Below are 9,886 nucleotides of genomic sequence, written 5' to 3'. Positions count from 1 at the left end.
TTAGTCCTTTATGATTCCGTGGACTTCTGTCGAATCTAAAGTTTCTTTTCATCTTTAGCACGAGTTACCATGACTACCATGTAGTCATTGAGCTGTTCTGCGTTCAATGACTGAATGTGCATCATAAAGCACATTATTGTTAGACAAACAGGTCTATAAAATATATATATTCGATCCTGGCGGGAGTGGGGGTTTCGTCATGTAAACGTTATAAGTTTTAAATACAATTTTAATTATTTCCAGTGCTTTTTGTTGTTGTTGTTTTCTCAATGAACGTGTGTGACTTACCTTACGCCTCTTTCTGGTCGTGATGACGACTTCCATCTTGAGAAAATACAAGTTTGTCCGGGCCTGGGCCTAACCGAGGCCTAACACATCCTCGGGCCTGGGTACCTCCGTAGGCCGGGTTTAGCATCGAGCTAAAGCCAAGCTAGCTTCCCGGCGAAGCCCACGGTCACGGATATGGACATGTCGGACTTAAAATCCAGACTCTTCTGCCTCTGAAGTCACACATCTCTGTTGTGACTAAATACGTACTGACAAATGCACTTTCTGAGGATTTCAATTTCATTAAAACCGAACTGCAGCAGCAGAAGGTGAGACCACAACCCGCACTGAAATCGATCAAATGAAGGTCAACATGAGGGAAACGGAGACTAGGGTGACCATACGTCCTCTTTTTACCCAGACATGTCCTCTTTTACCCGCACATGTCTTTTTTCAGGTCTTGTCCTGGACCGTCCGTCAGGGTTTTACAACCTGACCAGATTGACCGGGTTTCCAAGGGACATTGAACGCATCTCGGGGAACACGTTAATTAAAATGACAGTAACTGCTAATATTTATGGAACCCGTTTATACGACAAAAAAAAAAAAAATCACTATGAAAGTCATAATTATGAGTTACTAACTTCATAATTATAAGAAAGAAAGTCATAATTACGAGTTAGTACATGTGTCATAATTATAAGAAATAAAGTCATAATTATGAGATAGAAAGTTATAATTATGAGAAAGTCATCATTATAAGAAAGAAAGTCATAATTATGGGTTATTAAATTCATAATTATAAAAAAGAAAGTCAATTATAAGATAGAAAGTTATAATCATGAAAAAAGTCCTAATTATGAGTTAGTAAATTCATATTGATAAGAAAGAAAGTCATAATTATGAGAAAGAAAGTCATAATTATGAGAAAGTCATCATGATAAGAAAGAAAGTCATAATTATGGGTTATTAAATTCATAATTATAAAAAAGAAAGTCATAATTATGAGATAGAAAGTTATAATCATGAAAAAAAGTCCTAATTATGAGTTAGTAAATTCATATTGATAAGAAAGAAAGTCATAATTATGAGAAAGAAAGTCTAACTATGAGTTATCCATCCATCCATCCATTTTCAGACCCACTTGCTCCTGTTTTACAGGGTCGCGGGGGTCTGCCGGTGCCAATCTCCGGCTCTCATTGGGCGCTGGGTGGGGTACACCCTGGACAGGGCGCCAGTCCATCGCAGGGCTAATTATGAGTTATTAAATTCATAATTATAAGAAAGTCATAATTATGAGAAAGAAAGTCATAATTATGAGAAAGAAAGTCTAATTATGAGTTAATAAATTCATAATTATAAGAAAGTTATCATTATAAGAAAGAAAGTCATCATTATAAGAAAGAAAGTCATAATTATGGGTTATTAAATTCATAATTATAAAAAAGAAAGTCAATTATAAGATAGAAAGTTATAATCATGAAAAAAGTCCTAATTATGAGTTAGTAAATTCATATTGATAAGAAAGAAAGTCATAATTATGAGAAATAAAGTCTAATTATGAGTTAGTAAATTCATAATTATAAGAAAGTCATAATTATGAGTTAGTAAATTCATAATTATAAGAAAGAAGGTCATAATAATTAGAAAAAAGTCTAATTATCAGTCAGTACATTCATAATTTTAAGAAAGTCACAATAATGAGAAAGAAAGTCATAATTATGAGTTAATACATTCATAATTATAAGAAAGAAAGTCATAATTATGAGTTAGTAAATTCATAATGATAAGAAAATCATAATTATGAGTTACTAAACTCATAATTATAAGAATATAATTATGAGATAGAAAGCCATAATTATGAGAAAGAAAGTCATAATTATGAGTTACTACATTCATAATTATAAGAAAGTCATCATTATAAGAAAGAAAGTCATAATTATGGGTTATTGAATTGTAATTGAACATGGGTAATTGAAAACGTAATTGTAACTGACAGATGTAATTGACCCCAACCCTGGCTCTAAACCTGTAAAATAGTCCCATTTTTAAAAGTTAATAAAACAAATATGGAACATTACAACGTGTTTTGTTAGACATAGATCTACTAATGAGGACATTTTAAAGGTTTTAGAACATCTGTAAAAACATCTTTTAATATGTAGCAAAGCAGAAACATGTGTAACAGAAAAACGCTTCATCCAATATCAGGAGAAAAGCAGGTAAATGATAATGAATGTGTTGATGAAAACAAAGAGGAACAGGATGATTTATGGATGTTCAGTGTTCTACTGTGAGTGAAGGATAATAATAATCATAATAATTAAAGATGCAAGCAGCTTTAAACAGGCCCTCGCTATCACACGCGTGTTGAGACGTGGTGCACGTTGAGGTGTGTTACATGTCGGGGTGTGGCAAAAATGTTAAAATTTTGAGACATAGCTGATCATTTTCAAGGATTATCACAAACTTTCCTGCAATTTTCTGTTCAAATATAATGTCTATAATTTCCTTTTACCAACAGGTGGCGCTATGACTATGAATGATGGTTGGGTTAAACCATAATTAATTTTTTTTGGCATACAAATAAAAGCTGCTAGAATTAATTAGCATCTACTTAGCTCTTCAAACTCTTAATAACTTCCATAAGTATAGCACATCATAAGTGAACAGGCTGCTAAGAGGAATATATACATCTATAAAGATTCACCTCTATTGTTTTATAACAACCAAATAAACATGAATGTTTAAATTAACAGTGCAGTGTTGGATGCATAAAATCTATAAAAGTAAGGAATGTGTGTGTGTGCGCGCGCGCGCGTGTGTGTGTGTGTGTGTGTGTGTGTGTGTGTGTGTGTGTGTGTGTGTGTGTGTGTGTGTGTGTGTGTTCCTCAAATATCTCATGATGATGGAAGAATTCTGTAGAGTGATGTCATCAGTGCCAGCTGGGAGCAAATACGATTTTCAAGGGGGCGCCATTGAGTCATTTTGCCATTCACGTGTACAATTCCCCCAAAATATAAAAATTTTCACCAGTCCTGATATGCGTACAAATTTTCATGAGTTTTTGAACTGTTTAGGCCCTCAACAATGCAATCACTTTTTTGTAATAATATTAATAATAATAATGATGATTACAATGTGCATTACAATGCATTACAATTACAATGTGCTCGGACGTAATAATGCAGAGTTGGATTCTGACGATGCCGTGCCTGGTACAGTCAGTGGTGTACAGTTCTCTCCTCTTTCATCTTCCTCTTCCCAGAAAAACGAGAACAATCTACTCTCGGCTGTTCCATCTACCACCAGAGAAACCATAAATATGTTTTGTCAGGAAAACCTTTTCCCTCATAACTTATTACTGTATAAAAATAAAAATGTTAAAATAAACAAGTGAATAATCTATCTGACCAATGCATAAGAGGTGAATTATTGATTGATTTTCAAAGATACTGGAGATTAACATAGATATACTGAGATACTGAAATTATTAAAGGTTATAATCTGACTGTAATTGAAATATGGTTTTGACCACTGAACCAAAAATATAATCTCTAATACAGGAAAGAGTGACTTTTATCACAGTGAGCCACAAAACTGTCACAACAAAGGGTTTGTGACTTTTTTTTTTTTTTTTTTTGCTTTTAGAGTCATTTTGTGTATTTCTATTTATTTATTTATTTTGTCAATATGTGTTTTTGGAGCATTTGTTGTGTATTTTTTTAGTTTGTAATTTTTTTCTGTATCTTCTATAGTTGTTTTAGGTAATTTTTTGCATTTTTGTTGTACTTTTGAAGTCATTTTGTGTATTTTTGTCATTTTTTTGCATATTGTTGTACTCTGTGTTTTTGATGTAAATTTGTGTATTTCTGCACTTGATTTTTTGTGTCATTTTGTCCATTTTTTCCAGGTTATTATTTTTTTCTGTATTTTATAGATGTCTTGTGTGTTAAGTCATTTTGGTAACTTTTGTTATATTTATGAAGTCATTTTGTGTGTATTTTTATTTATTATTATTTATTTTTTTTGTGTTTTTTGAGTATTTTTTGTGTATTTTTTTCCAGTTTGTAAATTTTATTTTATTTTTCTGTATCCTATAGTTGTCTTGTGTGTCTTTTAAGTAATTTTGTGCATTTTTATTATGCTTTTGAAATGATTTTGTCTATGCTTTGTATTGAAGCCATTTTTAAGTGTAATTGGACACTTTAGAAGTATTTATTTATTTTTTGCTAATTTTTGTATTCTCATTCTGTGTTTTTGGTGTCATTTATTTTTGTGTATTTTTCAGTCGTTTTGTATATTTTTGTAATTGTATTATGTGTTTTTGAAGTATTTTATGTGTATGTCTGTATTTTGGTGTTTTTTGGTATGTTTTTCAGTCTTTTAATGCATTTTTGTTGTCACTTAGAGGGTTAGCATAATGTGTATTTTTGTAATGTGTTTTTGAGTTATTGTGTGTAGTTTTTTGTCATTTTGTGATTTGTAGTAATTTCTGTGAATTTTTCTGTATTCTATAGTTGTCTTGGTTTTTAAGTTATTTTGTGCATTTTTGAAGTCATTTTTTATTTTTTTGCCTATTTTTTTACTTGCATCGAGTTTATGAAGTGAATTTGTGTGTTTCTGCCCTTGTTTTGTGTTTTTGGAGTCATTTTTGTGTATTTTTGTGTTGCATTTTGTGTTTTTGAAGTATTTTGTTGTTGTTTGTTATGTTTTTCAGTCTTTTAATGTATTTTTGTTGACACTTAGGGAGTTGTTATATTGTGTAATTTTTTTCTGTGTTTTTTGTGCATTATGAGTTATTTTTTATTTATTTTTTCATGTTAACATCCTGCTGGTGGCGAAGGCTGATAAAACCAGTGTTACCAGTAATACAGTAGGATGATAGTAGCAGAAAGTTAAAATGATTATATTATTTTGGGAGATGAATGTTTGCTCGTCATAGCTAAAATTCCAGGCCTGATGTTACGTAACATAATACAATGAAGTTCTGTTGTAGAGATGGTTTGTGCTGAGTCAGCTTTGTGAAACACTGGAGACGCTCCAGCCTTTATCCCCCTCTCCACCAGAGGTAGACCACTTTTATCACAGCTTTGTTTGATGGAAGGGTCACATGATCAACATTCATGTCAGCATCAGAATAATGAGCGACCTGAGCATTAATACACGAAACAACAGAGTTTTTATAGTAATGAAGCCTTTTGTGCATTTCTGTAGTCCTAAAGTGTATTTTTCCTGTAAAATATGTTTTTGGAAGTCATATTGTGTATTTGTGCTGTCATTTTGCATTTTTTGGAGTGATTTTTGACTGTTGTTATTTTACTTGTTTGTTAGTACTGGGTTTATAGAGTCCATTTTCATGTTGTTTTTTTTTTTTTTTTTGTCTTTTTGGGTACTTTTGTTGTTATTTTTTGTAATTTTGTATATTTTTTGAGTAATTTTGTATATTACTGTTGTCGTTTTGTTCATTTTTGTAGTAGTTTTGTGTGTTTTTCTTTTGTCTTTTACTGTATTTTCCTGCAATGTTGTAATTTTTTGTATTTGTTAATGCATTATTGCTCTTGTTTTGTGTATTTTTCTGTCATATTGTACATTTACTTTAGAGGCCGCATAAAATTAGACCGAGGGCCGAATGTGGCCCCCCTGCCGCCAGTTGCCTATGTCTGCTCTACACAGTGGATATTGTCTGTTTCTGCTTGATTTTATCCAAACTTTTTAGACTTGTGAGCGTTTCACTATTTTATCTATAGTTTTAATTTAGTTTCTAAAGAAGCTTATTGCATTCACAGAAGAAAAAAAAGTTTCAGTTTCAATAAGCTTCCGTAAGTTTCTTCTTCTTCTGTTACGAACAAAAACCCAACAACTCGACTTCTACCTTTGTGAGTAGATTGTTCTGGTAACGTCAGGTATTGACCCCAGCAGCTTTAATTCATGGATGTATTTGTTGTGATTTATTTTAGTTAGTTGCTAATTAGGGCCCAAGCACCCGTAGGACCCTATTGTAATGCAAGTCGTTTTTATTATTATTTTTCTAATAGAGAATTTTTGAAGAAAAACTCCTGAAAATGTGTACACATATTAGGACTGGCAAAAATGTGATATTTTGGGGGCATTGCACATGAATGTGAATGGCAAAATGACTCAGTAGCGCCCCCTTGGAAATTGTATTGCTCCCAGCTTGGACTGATGACATCATCACTGTAGGGAGTGATGATGTCAGAATTCTTCAGTGTACTGTAGAACTATTACTTCAGTACACTGAGGATTTCCCTGATGTGGGTAAATACTGTTATTTCTTTTTACCACAACAGGAGTTTTTCACAGCGTAGAGGATCACGTGGAGCACAAAGTTTATGGTAGTTATTAAGCGTTTGCCAAAAAATGAGTTATTGTTGAACCCAACCATCATTCATAGTCATAGCGCCACCTATTGGTAAAAGGAAATCATAGACATTATATTTGCACAGAACACTGCAGGAACGTTTGTGATATAATCCTGGAAAATGCTCAGCTACGTCTCAACACTTTAACATTTCTGCCACATCCTGACATGCAACACACCTCAACGTGCACCCCGTCCTGACATGCAACACACCTCAACGTGCACCCCGTCCTGACATGCAACACACCTCAACGTGCACCCCGTCCTGACATGCAACACACCTCAACGTGCACCCCGGCCTGTTAAACGCTGCTTGTAGCTTTAATTATTTGGTTTCCATCTTTATTTATAGCAGCAGCGTGTAGAAAAGCATTAAACTGTTTCTGAGTTCTATCTGTGTATCATTTGGGTTGTTAAAGACAATATTCATTTTAGTAATCCATTTTGTTCAATATGTAACAGTAAAAATGTATTCTTTAATAGTTTATCTGCAGTGACAGACAAATGCATGTAATCTAAAATGTAATCCCTTCTGTGTAGAGCATTACTTACCTTTTGAACTTTTATTGAGCGTGTAATTGGATACAGACGCTGACAGTGTGTGAGTCACTATCTGAGTCTGTTACCATAACAGTGGAAACATCTGTTACCAACACAGAGGAATGGAACTCTGCTCTGACTCTCCTTCCCTTCTTTTCGCTGCCCTTGGGCAATCAATCAGCAGCTGCGTTGGTGATGTCTGCTCTCATCACTGATCACTTTGTCCAAACCATATGAACATGAGGGAAGCGTTGATAAAAACACTGAAGAAAGGAACGTTTGTGGGCAAACTTTCTGATGTTTGTTACATTAAAGTTTTGGTCCAAGTTAGATTTAAAGAGAAGAATCTAAGAGTGAAACCACTGACTCTAAACTATAGCTGATAGTGAAAACAAACCACTCTCCGGAGGTTCAAAAACTACAAAAACACAAAATGACAGAGAAATACACTAAAGAATGACAAAATGTACAAAATGACAAGAAAAACATTCTGAAAAACACAAAATGAGTAACTAAATATACAAAAATACAACAAAAATACACAAAATCACTTAAAAGCCATAACAAGGAACAACAACACGCAAAACAACAACCAATATATATATATATATATATATATATATATATATATATATCTTTGTTGTTTCCTGTGTTAATGCTCCAATTGGTGTTTAAACATTATTATTAGTATCTACTGTATGTTGTGTCTATGTGTGGGTTTTAAAATCAATAGACTTTGTCACAACATTGTGATTAACCATAAAGACAGGTTGACAAAAACACACAAAATGACAAAAAAAAAATACACAAAACGACAAGAAAGACAATTTAAAAAAAAAAACACCACAAAATGAGTAAATAAATATACAATATTACAAGAAAAACACACAAAATGACAACAAAAATATGCAAAACAACAAGAAAAGCATTTTTTAAAAAAACACCAGGATGCCTAGAAATAAAAACGCATTGCCTGAAATGTCTGGTAATAATAAAATATTAACAAATACTGTTTAAAATCAGATTTCTTTTAATATATATATATATATATATAGACTATATTTTATTTTTATTTTATTTTATTTATAATTATAACACCACACACTATCTCCAACAACTGTAGTCTCTACTTTTACTTTCTAAAATATAAATCTAGTTAAAATAAAATGATATAAAGTAACTGGAGCATCTTGTCACTTTTACTGTATTTTTAACACAGTAAAACAAACATGATCAAAAAGTCGTTTCAGAGAAAACATATCTCTGGGGTCACCAGAAATATAAAAATGGGGTCACGACAGGTTGAGAACCAGTGTGCTAACCTCAGATTCACCATCTTCAGTTTAAAAGTGTTTTTAGTAAATAAAGGCTCAGAATGTGAACATTAACAGTGATTTATGTGCAGATAATTCACTGTGAGAAACATATTAATGGAAACCAAATGTTCACATCATCAAAGAAACTCATCTTATCTTCTCTGAGAACGGAATCTCTCCACATATATTTCAATTACCCACTGTCAAATGTAACAAGGTTCATATGTTCCCCACAGATGGATGCTGTTGTGCAGGTTGTCATGGCGATGGCAGCGATTGAGAGGGAAGTTTATCAGCACACACACTGTAAAACCTGCTGTTTTTATATGTATATATATATTTAGCCTTGATGGAGACGTAAAGATCAGCTCTTCTTTAGAAATAGGCTCAGCTGTCATCCGGGAGGTGCTCAGAGTAGAGCCGCTCCTCCTCCTTGGTTTGATTCATTTTAAAGTAGTTTAATTCAAACCCCTGTCAATGCATGCAATGAGACAATTGTTTCCGTTGGTTGGAGGTAAAAAAGAGAACTGGGAGTCGACTCTTGTACAGGATTGGCTCTTAAAGCATCTCATTTGTAGACAACACATCACTACCCAAAGCCCTGACACATGGTTTCAACATTGTCACTAAGCAGAGCCTGTTTAACCCCAAAGTAAACACACATTACTGCAAAATGAGGAAAAAAAGACAGGGAAATACACAAAAAGACAACAAAAATATAATAAATGAAAAGAACAACGTTCAAAAAAAAATCTCACAACATTAGTTTGTAAATGTACAACGTTACAACAAAAACACAAAATTACGACAAAAACACACAAAATGACAGAGAAATACACAAAAGGACAAGAAAAATATGCTAAACGACAAGAAAAACATTAAAAAAAAATTAAAAAAACTGACAAAATAAGTATACAAAATTACATCAAAAATGACAGAAAAATACACAAAAGACATCAATGATATGCAAAATAACAAAGAAAACATTCAAAGACAACAGAAACCCACAAAATGACAGAGACATGCACAAAAGTAGAACAAAAATATGCAAAACAATAAGAAAAACATTAAAAAAAAAACCACAAAATGAGTAGATAAATATACAGAATTCCAACAAAAACACATAAAATGACAGATAAATACACAAAAGTAGAACAAAAATATGCAAAACAGCAACAGAAATACATGTATTTTTTAAATCCATGACATTTTTTTTACAAAACAATAAAAACACAAATCTTTTGGTTGTTTCCTGTGTTAATGCTCTGATTGATCTTTATTCTAAAGCTGACGTTAATGTTGATCATGTGACCCTCAGAGAAAAAGAAATAGCATGTTTGTTGCCCTGCTGTGATAAAAGTTGCTTGTCTGTGAAACAAAG

The sequence above is a fragment of the Gouania willdenowi genome, chromosome 1, assembly GCF_900634775.1.
Source record: "Gouania willdenowi chromosome 1, fGouWil2.1, whole genome shotgun sequence".
In the NCBI taxonomy this organism is placed as follows: Eukaryota; Metazoa; Chordata; class Actinopteri; order Blenniiformes; family Gobiesocidae; genus Gouania; species Gouania willdenowi.
Note: the sequence above shows the minus strand (reverse complement) of the source record.